We start from the raw sequence: 17,349 nt of genomic DNA on the forward strand, positions 1-17,349 counted from the left end.
CATGCTATGTATTATATACCTTTCAATGCCTTCCAGATTGTGGAGTATAATTAAATACCAAACACAGCAACCGATGTTCCAAGATTGATCAGAGTTTGGAAGTCTTTTGGAAGCTTTCAAATGTCTCAAAAGTGTTTTATTTGGAAAACTCTTTTTTTTTCTTGACTGGAAAAATAACTTTATCTTCTTTGGGGCGTGTGGGCAGCTGTCTAGTCTCAGAACTTCTGGAATCACTTCTTAGTGTCAGCATCCTTCGTGACGTTGAGCACATTGAAGCACACAGTCTTACTCAAAGGCTGGTACTCGCCCACTGTGACAGTGTTGCCGATCTGGTCATCCCTGAAGCAGGGGGACAGGTGCACGGACATGTTTTTATAGTATTTTTCAAAGCAGTCGTACTTTCAGATGTGGAGGTAAGCTCAACGGATAACAGTGGTCCTCCACCACACCACAAAGTATCCACCCTCAGATGGAGACATTACCAGTAAAAGGGCATTTCTTGTCAGTGTAGTTCCCCTCAATGGCCTTCTTGGGCATCTTGAAGCCCAGACGAATATTTTTGTAATATTGTGGGAACTTCTCCTTGCCAGTTTCTCCAAGCAAGACTGTCTTATTATTTCAAAGATGGTTGTCTGTTTAAGGTAGACACGCTCAGTCTAAATGTTTGCCATCTTCCCAGTGGCCGGCGAAGAGGCAGAAAAAACCACCATAAAGAGTTTCCTTTTTTAAGAATCACTATATTATTTATTCATTGTATGTCTTTAATTTAAAGAATTAACTTTGGTAAACTTTTAAATTTTGTCAGTGTCAATACACTTCAAGAAGAAATCTTTATATCCCTTGCTGTGGGCTACTGTGATTTTGGAATTAGTATCTGGAAACCTATTTTCACTTTTTTTTAAGGTGTTAAAAATAAATCTTCTAGTCAGAAAAAAAAAAAGCCTCATGGTTAAATGAATTAAACTGTCCTCTGTACCTAGCAGGCACCATAAATAATCCATTAAGAGTTTGGGGAACTTCATTTCCACATACCTTATATTATCTACCACATAGCAGATTTACTACATCACCCTGGGTCCTAAAAGACATGAAAGCTTCAAGGTCTGAGTCAATACAAATAGATACAGCAAAAGTTAGTTAGTTCAGGCATGTATTAACTAGGAGTTAACAATTGTTCTTCATCACATTCAATATGCTAATTTTTTGAGATGAAAAATATGTTTTCTGTTTGGAAAACTCAGAACTCATTTAAACTTAGTTTAAAATGTAAGAAGTCCATAGATAAAAATATTACTCAAAATAACAAGAGCAGAGAAAAACAAAACAAAAACAAACCAAACCTTGTAGCAAAATAAAATACCTACTGAAATCTTTTCTTCATGATTACATGAAAATCATATAAGAAAGCTGAAGTACAGTAAGTATTATTTAAAAAAAAATGATTCATCGAGGGTGTTATCAGTCTTTACTTTTAGAACAACAGTGCAAGAACATTCTGAAGAGCAGGTAAAGATAAATTTTGGAAAGCCAAAACCAAAGTTCATCTAAGGAATGTAAGGAAATTCATAAACAGAATGTTTTCAGCATTCCAAATACCCGTGTCCTTTAGTACCCTGGAACGTTGTGTTGTTTTTTAAGTACTTTTAAAATTTCCCTGACCTACATGTACCTTCCTCTTAATAGCCTTATGAGATGATTAGATAGAATAGTCATTATCACACCCATTTTTTTATTTAATTTTGATATTGTTCTTTTTTTTAATTGAGGTATAATTGACATAACATTGTATTAGTCTCAGGTGTACAATGTAATGATTCAATTTTGTATACACTGCAAATTGACCACTACAATAAGTCCAGCTAACATCCGTCACCATGTATTTTTATAAATTTTTCTCTCACGATGAGAACTTAAAAGATCTCTCCTAGCTACTTTCAAATATTCAGTACGGTATTATTAACTAAAGTCACCAAGCTGTACATTACATCCCCGTGATTTATTCATTTCATAACTGGAAATTTGTGCCTTTGACTCCTTTACCCTTGTTGCCCACTCCTACCCCTACCTCAGGCAACCACCAATCTTTTTCTGTTCTCTGTATCTGTGAGCTCAGTTTTGTTTTATTGTTTGTTTGTTTGTTTGTTTGTTTAAGACTCCACATTTAAGTGAGATCTTGTGGTATTTATCTTCTTCTGTCTGCCTTATTTCACTTAGCACAATGCCTTCTGGGCTCATCCACGTTGTCACAAATGGCAAGATTTCATTCTTTTTTATGGATGAGTAATATCTGTGTGCGTGCACATGCCACATTCCACATCTTTATCCATTCATCCATTGATGCACGTTTAGATTGTTTCCATGGTTTTGGCTATTGTAAATAATGCTGCAATGAACATGTAATCTGTCTTGCTGAGTTAGTGTTTTTGTTTTCTTTGGTAAATTTTATTTTCTTGGGGAATTGCTGGATCATATATGGTAGCTCTATTTTTAATTTTTTTGAGGAACCTCCATACTGGTTTCCACAGTGGATGCATCAGCTTACATTTTTACCACCAGTGCTCAAGAATTCCCTCTTCTTCACATCCTCACCAACACTTGTTGATTTTGCCTTTTTGACAGTAGCCATTCTGTCAGATGTGAGGTGATATTTCATTGTGGTTTTGACGTGCATTTCCCTGATGATGAGTGATGTTGAATATCTTTTCATGTACTTGTTGGCCATCTGGATGTCTTGTTTGGAAAAAATATCTGTTCAGATTCTCTGCTCATTTTTTAAATCAGATTGTTTGGGTTTTGGCTATTGAGTTGTATGAATTATTTGTATATTTTGGATATTAACCTCTTGTCAGATATATGATTTGAAAGTATTTTCTCCCACTTAATAAGTTCCTTTTCATTTAGTTGATGGTTTCCTTTTGTGTGTGGAAGGTTTTCAGTTTAATGTAGTCCCACTGGCTTATTTTTGCTTTTATTGACTTTATGTTTGGTATCAACACACCCATCTTAAATGAGAGAAAACTAAGAAGTTTGTCACTGAAAGACTGAGCCTGGAACCCACATATTTTTATTCTAAACCTAATATCCCTTACAGCTCAAGGTGCTCTCAAAATTTTAGATACAGATAAAACAGTATGAGACAGCCTCAGGAACATCGAGGAAGCTTCAATTTCCTCAATATGTATTATGTGTTCCTCACAAAATGTTTTATCTGGATCTTCTGAATAAACCCCAGAAGCATCCTCATTTATGAAACCTTTACTTGATAATAGGTGGCACATAAGTTTGTAAAACATAAAATATCATTACAATGTTTTGAAATAATAGTTACTTCCTGGTTGATTTACTTCATGAATTTTTCTTTTGGGTATTAAGTACCATGTTGCTAAACGTCACGATCTTACTACTTAACCCCAAATTAAATCACACACAATTAAATTGACCCAGATCTTCAAAACATCGGGCACACCCAGATTCAGAAATGATATGCATTCATCAAATTTTAGAATTTCTTTAAAATATTGATTTCATACAAAGATAACAATCTTATCTAAGTAAAGAGCAATAAATGGGGTTTTGTGTATTAGTGATTCTGAGATAGGACTTTCAGTTACATTCACACATAGCACATATGTATTAAAATAAGCGTAGGTCACACAAGGTGTGAGATTGTACTCCTAACAATGATATTTGCTCCATTCCGTGTAATTTAATAGGCATTGAAAAGATGTGTATCAGTTCTTGATTTAAGAATGCTTATTTAAAAAAAAATGATGTAATACTAGCCTGTTGAGCCTTTTTGTTTGTTTTTATATTCCCCTAGGACCCAAACATTGTATTTCATTTGCAAGAGAGACAGGGATAATAGCATTTGTTGCTTACCTAAGTGCCCAACCACTTTATAAATTTTCTGCATTTTTTATTATATTTAAACATTCCAGTGATACCTGTCCCTTTTCCTTAAGAATGTTTCTTAACATATTATGGATCAATTTACCGAAAGAGTCAAGAGTCTATCTACTGGGAAAGCATTTCATTCTTTAGGTAGCTACAAAACATCACCACATTAACTAAACCCGTGGGTGGCCTCAAATCCTTAACAAAATTGCCACAATGCTGTTTCCAAAAAGAGATAGATAGATCACCTTTCAGTATATGAGCAATGAGTATTGATGTGTATTATTCACTTTAATTGTTTGCCATCTAAGTGCCAGTTTCCACAGGTGGAGAGTTGGTGGGTAGGTACACAGGTACACAGGAAGGCTTGTGAAATGACAGCTGGCTGCTGCCGACTGCTCTGTGCCAGTTAACAGTTTTTCTGGAATTGATTGGAACGAATACACGGTGAATTTATCTTCTTAAGAAAATATGACATTCTGTTCTAGATAGATTTGAAAAACAAACAGGTGCTATCAGAAATATTTCCCAGGTGGAAAATATTTTGCCTAAAGGATAAAAAAATCTAAAAAGAAATGTGGTAATTTTTGATGCACTAAAATGATTTCTGTTAGTCACAAACAGTTATTTTTTTATCCTGAATAATCCATATTAAATAAAAATTAAACAAGCAGTACCTCATGTAGGAACCATCTAAAAATGATACCCACTCATTTTATGACTTCTTTGAATGTACTCTTTTTTAAAAGAGGAGGCGGGGGTGCCTGAGTGGCTCAGTCAGTTGAGCATGCGGCTCTTGGTTTCAGCTCAGGTCCTGATCTCACCACAGTTTGTGGGTCTGAGCCCAGCATCAGGCTCTGCACTGACAGTGTGGAGCCTGCTTGAGATTCTCTCTCCTCCTCTCTCTCTGCCCCTCCCCCACTCACACGCACACGCGTGTTCGCGCTCTTCTCTCTGTCAAGATAAATAAAGTTATAAATAAATAAATAAATAAATAAATAGGGGGCCAAGACTATTGTCCTTTTGGACAACACAATTGAAAAATTGAAAGAGAAACTGAAATTTTTACAACCTAGACCTGGACAAGAGTAAAGGAATATTTAAAAAGAAGAAGAGAAACTCTCATGTTTATTTCTTTATTCAATCAACTAAATGTTTGCTGAGCACTACTAGAGTACTACTAGATAGTAGACATGGCTTAAATACCAATATAAGCAAAATGATACGTCAAAACCCAACCCACAAGAATGTCACAATAAATGAACAAACAGCTCTAGTACAATATGAACACATAATGAATGTGCTCAGGAAGAAAAAAGAATGATCAGTTAACTCTGTTAGTGTGGGTGTTGATGAATGTTTTACATTAGAAGTGACAAAGAGCTGAGTCCTTTAGGACATTTGCCAGGATAAACAAGGAAGGAAGAGAATTGTGGGCAATGGTCATTGCATTTATAACATCGTGAAATAGAGCAAATGTCACTGAGAGAACTATTAGAAAAACTTAATTTCAGAATTGTGCATATGATGCACTGAGTCTGACATCCTCATCCTCTCTGATATTAAGGGCCATCTTTTTAAACAGGTTTATAGCAGCAGGGATGAAAAGGATATTCTCTGGGTGAGATTTCCTATAAAAGAATTGATGGTCCACTAAGGGTCCAAACAATACTTCTGAGAGGCCTGCCCACTCAGTTGACATTAGACATCCATATCCATGCACTAAAATCCGGTATTAATTTCTTACAACTCTCAGGTTGCCCTTGACATACACTTCCTCTTTTGTATGCCAAACACATCCTTGTATACATACACCCAAATACACAGAATGAGGAAAAGAGAGATCCATATCTAGAACACTGCTTTCTTTAAACTGTCATCAGATCTGAGATGCTTTGGTGTGAAATCTTTTTCCATGGGACACCTAAATGGGTTTTCATAGGTCAAGCCCACAGAAACATCCAAATCAAAAGAAGTTTAGACTATCATTCTAATGAAGTTAGTTTCCTTCTTCTCACTTTACATTACTAATCACTCAAGATGTCAGGTGTCATTAACACGTGGAATAACCAGTTTCACCTCTTTGTATCATCAGTATTTATTAACCCTTCATGTGTGAAAAAGATACTTGTAGTTGAATATGTTTAGGGAACCCTGGGTTAAATACCATTAAATAGGTTCCCTTATCACAGAAATCACAGGACTTTTACTATGCTAATATGTTAGTACAGATTATAAATCTTTATGAGGGGTGATGGTGGTTCCCCCTTTGGCAGAGAAAGTGAGTGGGCTAACGTTCCTTAGAAACAGACACTGGGAATGAGTTCACTGTTGACCTCTTAGCTTTCTTCCCATTAGCACATCCATTGACCACATAAATTAGCGCCAAATCTCATTGTGATTAATCATCTCCACACTGTACCTGTTTGTCTTCAACTATGGATGGTAATAGTATATAAAATGGAAAACATTTGGTAAGTTGTTTTCAAGTATACTGAATAACAGTAGAACAAAATTCATGTTCTTAGATTTTATAATAAATGGGTCCCTCCTAGTAAATGATCTCTGTCCTTACACTGTTAAAGTCACATTAGTTCAGCTGAATGAAATTCCCTGAGGCAAAAAACAATAAGTGGCCATTTTCTCATTCAATCTCATGAAGCCGACCTTCAATAAATATGATACCTGAGATTGATAGCTATTGCTGATAAAGGTAAAAAGTAGTGGTGACTTATTTTTTCTGACGGGGCATGCATGTAAAATATTTTTGATTTATTAAAAATATACAGTTGAATAGAATAAAATTTTAGTACATATATAATTCCTAGGAAAATATGCTTTACAGAAAAATTGGCAGATATTCACTTTGTGCTCTAAAACTTATATTCTTCATAGATTAAAATTGTATCTAATTACGAATTAAATTCTCATGAAATTCAAGTGCTTATTTATTCCATAAATTTATAACCTTATTCTTTATTTATTTTTTTAATGGTTATTTATTTTTGAGAGAGAGGCAGAGAGAGTGTGTGCGGGGGATGTGCAGAGAGAGGTGGACAGAGGATCCAAAGCCGGCTTTGCCCTGACAGCAGAGAGCCCAATGTGGGGGTCGAACTCACAAACCATGATATCATGGCCTGAGCCGAAGTCAGATGCTCAACCAACTGAGCCACCTAGGCGCCCCAGAACAACTTTATAACCATGGCATTTTATATGTGTCGTATCAATTTATCTCTAAATAAGTAATTTATATGTGTTTTACCTTTGTCTGAAGTTTCTTAACCTCCTATAAAACTGCTTTGTCTTGACCAATATTCATATCCTACATCATTTTCTCTGGAAATTCATGGAGAATAATTAATACCATTCTATTCTGCAATCTTCTTTGTGTATCAGCTAATAATAAACAAGAGAATTGGCATTTGGAAAAAAAGGAGCAGTATTGAATGAGGTCCCCTTTTGTGTATCTCTTCACCTGGACACAAACACCAGTCGTTGACAACTGGGGTGGCTAAAATTCAGAGAGGGAATCCACAGTGCTTCTAGCAGGAAAAAACAGAGGACAGAGTTTTTAGGGTGACCACAGAAGTTGGAAAGAAAAGGAAGAAATAAAAGGAGAGAAACAGAGAAAGTCCCATGTTGTGGATATAAACTCTGCCCAAATCTCTGGCTGACCCCCTAAACTATGCATGTGTGGGCCAGTCTACCAGGATCCCAGCCAAGCCAAAAAAGCTGAACAGATTTCAGTGCTATTCATCAAAAGGAAGCAGGGTTGGGGATAGGGTTCAGCCAAGTTAACTGCTTGTTAGAAACAAAAGCAAGCAAATTAAAAAAAATCAGTATCTTCTGAGAAATAGAATCTATTATTTGTATCACATCCAATACCTAAGGGTTCAGGATACAATTGAAAATTATTGAACTTGCAAAGAAACAGGAAAATGTGGCCAATACTCAAGAGAAAAGGCAATGAAAAGATATCAGTCCTTAAGGGTTTCAGATGTAATAACAGGCAGAAATTTTAAAGCCATTAGTGTATGCTCAGGAAATATACTTGTTGTGAAGGAATAAATAACAATCTCAGCAGAGAGTTGAAAGCTATTAAAAAAAGAACAAAATGGAAATTCTATAATTAAAAATTACAATTACTGAAATATAAAAATTAATCAGAGGGCTTATAAGTAGATCAGAGATGACAAACTATGGGTCGCTAAGTCTGACAATAGAGCAATAATATCGATTCAATCTAAAGGAGAGAAAAAAAATAGAAAACAATTACAAACATATCAGGGACATGTGTAAGAATATCAAGAGTTCTTTCTGCATGTCCCAGGAGAGAAAAGAAAGAAACTGGAACAGAAAAAGTTATGGCCAAAATATTTCCAAATTTATTTTTTAAATTACAAATTGAAGAAGCTTAGCAAACCAAAGAAAGGTGTAACTGAGAGCCTTTCCAGTTCCATAGGTAAGGAGCTTGGAAGTCACCACTTCCTCCTAACAATAAGTAATAAGTTGGAAAGACTGAAAATCAACAATCCTTCTTGGATCTTTAAGCAAGGAAAGGACACAGTCCTTCCACTGCCCTAAGATTAGAAAGAAAGACAAGCAAATATAGGGAGTAATAGCTTACCAAAACAGACACTCATGACCTGAAACTACCCAAGAAATAGTGCCAGGGTAGGAAAATCTGAACTCTGATGAATTGCTGGAGGCCCAATGTTGACCACTCTGATAACTAAAAATGTCAAGAGGACCCAGTCAAAGAGAGGACCCCACAGTCCTATGAGACTCACCCTCAAGAGCTCAACCAATTCCCATAGTAAATATCAGAGAATAATCCTCTTTTGCTTTCAGCTGGGGCAGAGAAGAATCATTCTGAAATACATCAGAACATTCTTGTTCTTAAGAATGCTTGCCCTCAAGGGAAACTGGTTAACTAGAGCTAACTTTTGGTGTATTATCACAGCTTAACTGAACCCAGGGAAAGAAAATGTGTTAATAAAAAGTGGCATGCTCTTCTGTCATTAAAGTTAGTTAGCAGGTTAATAAAAATTCACATGGAAAAATGATTTAAAAAAATAAGTTGAAAAAGCAAGTTAAAATATGATTTCATTCTTATGAAAAAAGTACCAAATGAGTGTATATGTGAAATGTTTAGAAAATTATACAGTGCTTTCAATTGATTATCTCTAAACAGTAAGATTATGGGCTCATTTTGCTTTTATTTTTTTTAAGATTTTATTTTTAAGTAATCTCTACACCCAATATGGGCTTGAACACAACCCCAAGATCAAGAGTCTCACACTCTACTAACTGAGCTAGCCAGGTGCCCTTCTTTTTGCGTTTAAAAAAAACACATTTTTTTATTTCCTATTTTTATTTATTTTTTTTGAAAACATAGTGAGTTTTTATTTTGCTTTGTTTTTTTAAATATGAAGTTTGTTGTCAAATTGGTTTCCATAGAACACCCAGTGCTCATCCCAACAGGTGCCCTCCTCAATACCCATTACTCACCCTCTCCTCCCTCCCACCCGCCATCAACCCTCAGTTTGTTCTCAGTCTTCAAGAGTCTCTTATGTTTTGGCTCCCTCCCTCTCTAACCTTTTTTTTTTCCCTTCCCCTCCCCCATGATCTTCTGTTAAGTTTCTCGGGATCACACAAGAGTGAAAACATATGGTATCTGTCTTTCTCTGTATGACTTGATGCATAGGGGCACTTGTACCCCAATGTTCATAGCAGCACTCTCAACAATAGCCAAATTACGGAAAGAGCCTAAATATCCATCAACTGATGAATGGATAAAGAAATTGTGGTTTATATACACAATGGAATACTACATGGCAATGAGAAAGAATGAAATATGGCCTCTTGTAGCAACATGGATGGAACTGGAGAGTGTTATGCTAAATGAAATAAGTCATACAGAGAAAGACAGATACCATATGTTTTCACTTTTATTTCCTATTTTTAATGAATAGTTATCAATGTGCTTATTTTATAAGAGAAATAAATGAAATAAAATCATTGTCCTTAAATCTTTTTTTTAAAAACAAGCTCATGTCCACAGAACCAGTTGTAAGACTGAGAAGATTTATTAGAGGTTACAGAATAATCTTGGGAAAAACTCCTAAAAAACTCACTTCACACAATTAACACCTGATGGGCCCTGGCCCACATAATTAAAAGTATTTTTCCAATAATTAAGCTTAATTCCACCTAGGCTTTTAGATTATCCATTTGGAATCATGTATAATTGGGAATTGATTATATATATTATATGTCACGTATTACACATAAAATGACATATGACACATGATAAATGTATACTATGAATTATAAATTGCTTATATATACATCATAACGTATGAATGTACATACATATTTGTGTATATGTGTATATTTACCAAAAATTTCAATAAACTATGACATTTACATCTGCTTATGAAAATAAAACTGTAGGTCAGAAATTAGATTATTTCCTTATTTATAATTTCCTAACACTTCTGCCAGTCTTATGTAGAAGTAAGTAAACTTACTCTTGGTTCATTGATTTCCCTCAAAGTGAAACAACTACTATTGTTTCATGGCTCATAAGAGCAAGGTAACTCATGGGAAATTCCATGTAATCAGCTAGTAAGTAGCACTTACTCTGAATTAGATCCTAGGGAATTAATTAGTGACCAATCAAGTAAGTTTTACTGTACTCAAATTGCCAAGATTGATTTGTTCTGCTTTAGCACATGAGGTAAACATTAATACCTTCTCAGACAGAGCTCTAGTGCCAGCAGCTCATTATTAGGTATTATGCAGAATCATCACCAGCCCTCAAAAACAGTAAGCAATGGCCTCCTGAGAATGCTAACAGGATTCCCATAGTGTCTGCAAGACAGACTTGAGGGTTGCTCATTTGCATTCTGGTATCTCTATGAAAACAAAAACAACAGTGTACAAAAGAGTCTCCTTTCTCCATTAGCAGGTTTAATATGTAGTTATGAACAGTGTTGGTAGAATAAGAACTTCAAAGGGGCTTCTATTAAGGGCTCTGAAAGAAATTAGGAAAAATGCCATTTGAAACTGGAGGAAAGGTGCTTTGTTTTATAGTCACAGACAACCTGGCTGAATTGTGTCTTACAGTTGTGTAGAAAGCAGAACTTTGATGAACCTGGATAAAAACAGAATGACCCTACAACCCACAATTGCACTACTGGGTACATATCCAAGGGATACAGGTGTGCTATTTTGAAAGGCACATGCACCCCAATGTTTATAGCAGCACTATCGACTCTAACTAAAGTGTGGAAAGAGCCCAAATGTCCATCGACAGATACATAGATAGATAGATAGATAGAGATATATAGATAGATGTAGATATAGATACACACACAATGTAGTATTACTTGGCAATCAAAAAGAATGAATCTGTCATTTGCAACTACATGAATGGAACTAGAGGGCATTATGCTAAGCAAAATAAGTCAGAGAAAGACAAATATCATATGACTTCACTCATGTGAGGAATTTAAGATGCAAAACAGATGGACATAAGGGAAGGGAAGCAAAAAGAATATAAAAACAGGGAGGGAACAAAACATAAGAGACTCTTAAATACAGAGAACAAACTGAGGGTTGCTCGAGGGGCTGTGGGTGAGAGGATAGGCTAAATGGGTAGGGGGCATTAAGGAATACATTTGTTGGGATGAGCACTGGGTGTTATACATAGGGAATGAATCACTCACATCTGATCCTTAAATCACTATTGCACTATAATGCTAACAAACTTGGATGTAAATTAGGAAGAAAGAAAGAACGAAAGAATGGAAGGAAGGAAGGAAGGAAGGAAGGAAGGAAAGGAAGGAAGAAAAAATAAGTGATGAACCTGGATATTTAGCTGAGGAGAATCTCAAGGAATGTGTTGCAGGTATGGCCTGGATTCTTCTTGTTGCAATAGTAAAATATAAGAAGAACAAGATAAATTGAGAATGAAATGTTAAACAAAAGGGAACCAGCTTTTGATAATTTGAAAAATTCTCAGCCCATCCATATTATGGAAGACACTAATATTAAATTCTCTGCTAGGAAAGTGTGCTCTGGATAGAAGGCCAAGTGTGTGGCTGAACAAGCATTTATTGAAGAAATTAGATGTGTGACTCATTCATACACTCAACCATCTCAAAGAAGCTAGGAATAATGATGGGATAAGCCAAGAGGGATCTATGGAGAGTAGACATGGGACAATTTAAGAACGACCTGTGAAAGACCTTTTTTTCTAATGCTATAAATCCCCATGACATATACAGAAGGCCCACAAGGTTTTAAAAACCGTTGTATCAGTAGAAATACTTCCAGCTTATACTGAAAGGGAAAGTAACAGGACCAAATGAAAGGAGACAATGTTGCCAGACTTCCAAAATTCTATAGTAGGAAACAGTCTGATATTGCTACTCAGATACAAACATGTACTATCCTTTAAGAAAAATGGAGAATGACAGGGGCACCTGGGTGACTCAGTCGATTGAGCATTTGACTTCGGCGTAGGTCATGATCTCACGGCTTGTGAGTTCAAGCCCCACATTGGGGTCTGCTGATAGCTCAGAGCCTGGAGCCTGCTTTGGATTCTGTATCTCCCTCTCTCTCTTCCCCTCCCCTGCTTGCACTGTATCTCTCTCTCTCTCTCAAAAATAAATAAACATTAAAAATTTTCGAAAAGAAAAATGAAGAATGACATAGAGGAAAGAGCCATAGGCATAGATGCCCACAGAGACATGAGCATGAACGCCTATAGAGCTACGATTCCAAAGCAAAGGACAGAAGCACGTGTGTAGATGCAGAAGTTGGAGGCACAGATACATAAGAAGTAGAGACCTACTGAAGGCTTATGGAGCAAGTTCAGCGGACAGAGACTATGGAGATGTCTGAGTGTAAAGGCCTATGGAGCTGCAGTAGATCTAGATATCAGAGGTGTGGGTCCAGAGGACAGAACCACAGGACATTATTCCCAGGCCTTGAAATCTAATAGAATTTGGCTGCTGGGATTTGGATTTGCTTGGGACCAGTGTCTTCTTTATTCCTTCTGTTTTCCTCATTTTGGAATAGGGTGTTTTTAACTGTTATCACATCCCTAACCCATCATTGTATCTTAGAAGTAGATAGCTTGTTTTCTAGTTTCACAGGTCCACAGATGGAGAGGAATTTTACTCCAGGATGAATCATATTCAGTATATCACTCGTACCTGATCTTGATGATTTAGATGATGACATTTAGGACTTTTGAACTGATGCTCTTTAAATGAGATTTTGGACTTAGATCTAATGCTGTACTGTGTTGAAATTTTGGGGAATTTTGTGATAGAATTAATGTATTTTGTGGGGAGGAAGGTGTAAATTTGGCCAGGCTAGAGGGTGGACTATAGTAGGCTGAGTGGTGGCCCCAAAAGATATTTTCACACCCTTATCCCAAGACCCTATGAATGTTACTTCATTTGGAAAAGGGATCTTTGCAGATGTAATTAAATTAGGATCTTTTTTTAATGTTTATTTATTTATTTAGAGAGACAACATGAGCATGCGTGGGGGAGGGGCGGCGAGAGAGGGAGAGAGAGAATCTGGAGCAGGCTCCATGCTGCCAGCACAGAGCCAGACATGGGGCTCAATATCACAAACTGTGAGATCATGATCTAAGCTGAAATCAAGAGTCAGATGCTTAACTAACTGAGCCACCCAGGGCACACCTAAATTAGGGATATTGATGTAAAAAGATCATGTAGATTATGAGTGAGCCTTAAATCCAATGACAAATATCCACGTAATTGATGCACAGGAGACAAAACATTGTGACCACTGAAACTGAGATTGGAGAGATGTAGCCACAAGTCCAAGAGCACCTGCAGCCACCAGAAGGAAGAAGCAATGAATGGATTCCCCTCTTAGAGCATCTGAAGTTAGCGTAGCTTTGTTGACATCTTGATTTTGACTCCAGATTGATAGAAAAAATTTCAGTTACTTTAAGCCACCAAGTTTGTGGTGATTTATTGCAGCAGCCCTAGGAAACGAATACAATACTGTAGTCCTTAACTGGGAACTAGGGGAAAGGAAGTCTCATTTCTTGGGTCACACACTCCTTGAGTGGAGCTTCTGTCATGCTGAGTGCAGGAGTTGATGAGGGTGCAGATCATACTCATGTCTGTAGTGGACACGAGTGCCACATACTCTTACTGTTCTTAACTGGGTTTTGCAAATTCTCTTGAACAAATGTTTCTTTTTTGTTGTTGTTGTATGTCCTTAGGACAATTTCCAGATACTTTAAATGGTTGGCGCTTTTTTAAAATTTTTTTTGTAATTTTCACCAATTATGGTTGTTTTGCTGAGGAAGAGCTGTTCTGCAGAGCTCCTCACACTGTCGTTCCAGAAGTGGGTCTCCCCAAGCTTATTTATTTCTCCCTAACTCCAACTAAAACAACACAAGTAAGTGAAATAGGTTCAGTTAAAATAATCATATACTTTGTCAGTAAATGGTCTTATTTACTCGCATATTTTTGAAAAAATTAAATGCCATGCTAGTCTGTTTAGTTGGAAATATGTAATTTTCTTTTACAGGCTCATCTGGCAAGAACATTAAAATGCAATTTGCTTAAAATGAAGTAATCTTCAGCAGTCTTATCAAGTATTTTTTTATCCCCAATAGTGTATTCAAATAGTGTGATCTTGCTCTCACAGTCTTCCAAGCTAAAGCCCTCATGTTCTTTAAGTATAGGCAAAAAAAATTTTTTTTTCAGAAAGAAAATAATCTTAGTTCTGCCTTTTTGTAGTTTTTATAAGCTTAGAATCTGAGTAATATTTCATCAGGGCTAAAATATGTCTGGCTTTAAAATTTTTATTATCCCAAACAAAAAGATTTTTAAAAATCTGCATTGCCATCGGCTTGGTTTTATCTAAATAATGCACATATTATTTCAATCAGCCACCTAGAACTCTTGCATTTTAGAAACTCTTAGGAATGTTAACATTTTATTGTCTTGTTTCCAAGTCCTGTGCAGAGTACTATAGAAATGATTGATATTCCAGATAACTCTGCTAAGAGACATGCTGTTTATCTAGTTTCTCAAAAATCAGATCTCTGCTCTCAAATCAACTGAGATCCTGAAAAAATCACAAGCATAAAATATATATTACTTACAAGAATGTTAGATATATTCTCTCTATATTTACTAATGTCAATGACAAGAAACAAACACCTAATGAATGTCTTTACATTTTTGGAAATATGCATTCAAAGAAATTATATCATGCAATATCTCTTTTTCATTGGTCTAACACCTTTATCGTCATGTGATAGTAAATTTTTGTACATTCCCAGAAAGTAGATAGTTTATGAGCCTTCTTAATCACACTCCTTAATATTTAGTTACATCATAGAGCTGTTAAGATTTATTAATAGGTGAAAATCATTTTGATTTTGAAGAGTGTCACAACAGTCTGATCCTTATTAGTTTAAATGGAAAAATGTTAGAACCATACATGAAAATTGAACTCTTTCCAAGACCAGGTGCATTTAAAAAAATGTAAATACTTATGTGCAGATAAAGGCTATGTTATTCTAACCCATTAAAATTATATTTTTATAAAATTATGATTTACTAATAAAAGTAAATTAGAATAATTAGCAGGTATATATCTGCTCAATACAAGACTTAACGTATAAAGTTTGAGCATTCTTATATTTTGGTGGTTTGCATACTTCGATGGTGGTTCGATACTTCTTGTGTAATAAATTCTAACAGTATTCTATATGGCAAACATAGGAGAGAAATAAATAAATGAGTAGTCATGTCATGCTATTCATTTTGATATTTCTTTTATAAAATTGACTTATTTTGTTTTTTGAAAGAAAACAACAACAAAAATAATATGTTAACACTGAATCAAAAATTTGAGATATAATTCATTCTGGCCTCTTAGAGTCCAGTTTTGAATTAAATCTTCAGTTGAATGATGAAGGGCTTTGAGCTCATGACCAATAACTGAGAATTTTATAGAAATGTCAATATATAAAAAATCCAAGTTTATGCATAAAGTGTATCATACACAATCAGTGTTATATGTTTTCACCCATATATATGTGTGTGCATGTGTGTGTATTTTCTCTTCCTATTAATAAATAACCAAGTTCAAGATTATTTTTTCCTTCACTAATCAAAAATCCTCAAATATATGCTGCTTAAAAGCTTGTATTGTAATCAAACATTAATAAACTAATAGTAAAAATATATCTGGAGATTAACAAAAATTTGGTCAAAATTTCAGTTAGTATTACAGTTATTAATACAAAAGTGAAGGTTTCATTTATGGAAAGAAAAGATAGTTATTAGGCATGTAATGCATAATATCAGATGTAAACTATTAGAAAATGCTATTGTATTATATCCTTATTTACAGAGATTTCATTTTATTAAACTCAGCTGAAGGCTTAGCTAATTGTTCACTTCTAGCATATGCTTTTAGATTTGTTTTGGAATTAATTCCAACGTACCCTCTGATCAACATAAATGGATCTGAAATAATATTTTGATAATGTTTAGTCAGAGTACCAGCATAGTCACAAGAGCAGAATGGATGTTAAATAGAGGTAATTGGCATAATATCAACTATGAATTCTCTATACATGTAGAGTTGGTTCTAACAAAATTTGTCTCTGAACAATAGAAGTTAGTAAGAGATATAAAAGTCATATTACTTAGGGGCAACTTTGATATCCAAGAGTGAGAGGATAATTAATTCAGCTTCTCGATCGTTCCTGAGTAGCAATGTTCTATGAGTAAGTAGTAGATAACAAAATATACATGGTGAACTTCCAAATCCACACTATCTAGTAGGATGGTACATCTCTGGAGAACCATGAAAGGGGTTATTGACAATCCCCGATCATTCAGCAACTACTGCAGTTTACTAAATGTGAAGATATTGTAGAGATTCATAATGCCGCCACATCTCTCATTTAGGTGTATGTCACTGAAGGGTTCTCAGACTAGGCACATTGTGTTCCTGTCAAAAATCAATGTCTAGATTAAAGCAAAGCAAACTATGGCCAGAAAAAATTAAAGTATTTTCTATTTTACGTGTCCCTTTCTTCTCAGTCGCAATACTTCTATGGATCCATAGGTGGAAATGTATGAAATCCATACCTCCACTAGTTATCTAAAAGAAAAAAAATACACAGAATTATTTTACTGGTCTAAGTTACTGTATCCATCTGTATACACACCACTGTGTAACCAACTGTTTTCCTATGGTCATGCACTAGACCATAAGCTCTTGGAAGTTAGAGATGCTCTTAGTATCCAGTGCAGTGGGTCATGTACACATGGTAGGTTCTCAGTAAATTATCTACTGGAAGAAATATCCACTGTGCTGGGGGTGGAGGGGTGCACACGGCTCATCACTGAAAACTAAAATTTAGATATA

General features: G+C 35.5%; 1 pseudogene; it reads right to left on the reverse strand.

Annotated features, from left to right (window-relative positions):
- Positions 1 to 215: 215 nt before the first annotated feature.
- Positions 216 to 671, reverse strand: LOC122479707 (annotated as a pseudogene).
- Positions 672 to 17,349: the final 16,678 nt, after the last annotated feature.

The sequence above is a fragment of the Prionailurus bengalensis genome, chromosome C1 (assembly GCF_016509475.1).
Source record: "Prionailurus bengalensis isolate Pbe53 chromosome C1, Fcat_Pben_1.1_paternal_pri, whole genome shotgun sequence".
NCBI lineage: Eukaryota > Metazoa > Chordata > Mammalia > Carnivora > Felidae > Prionailurus > Prionailurus bengalensis.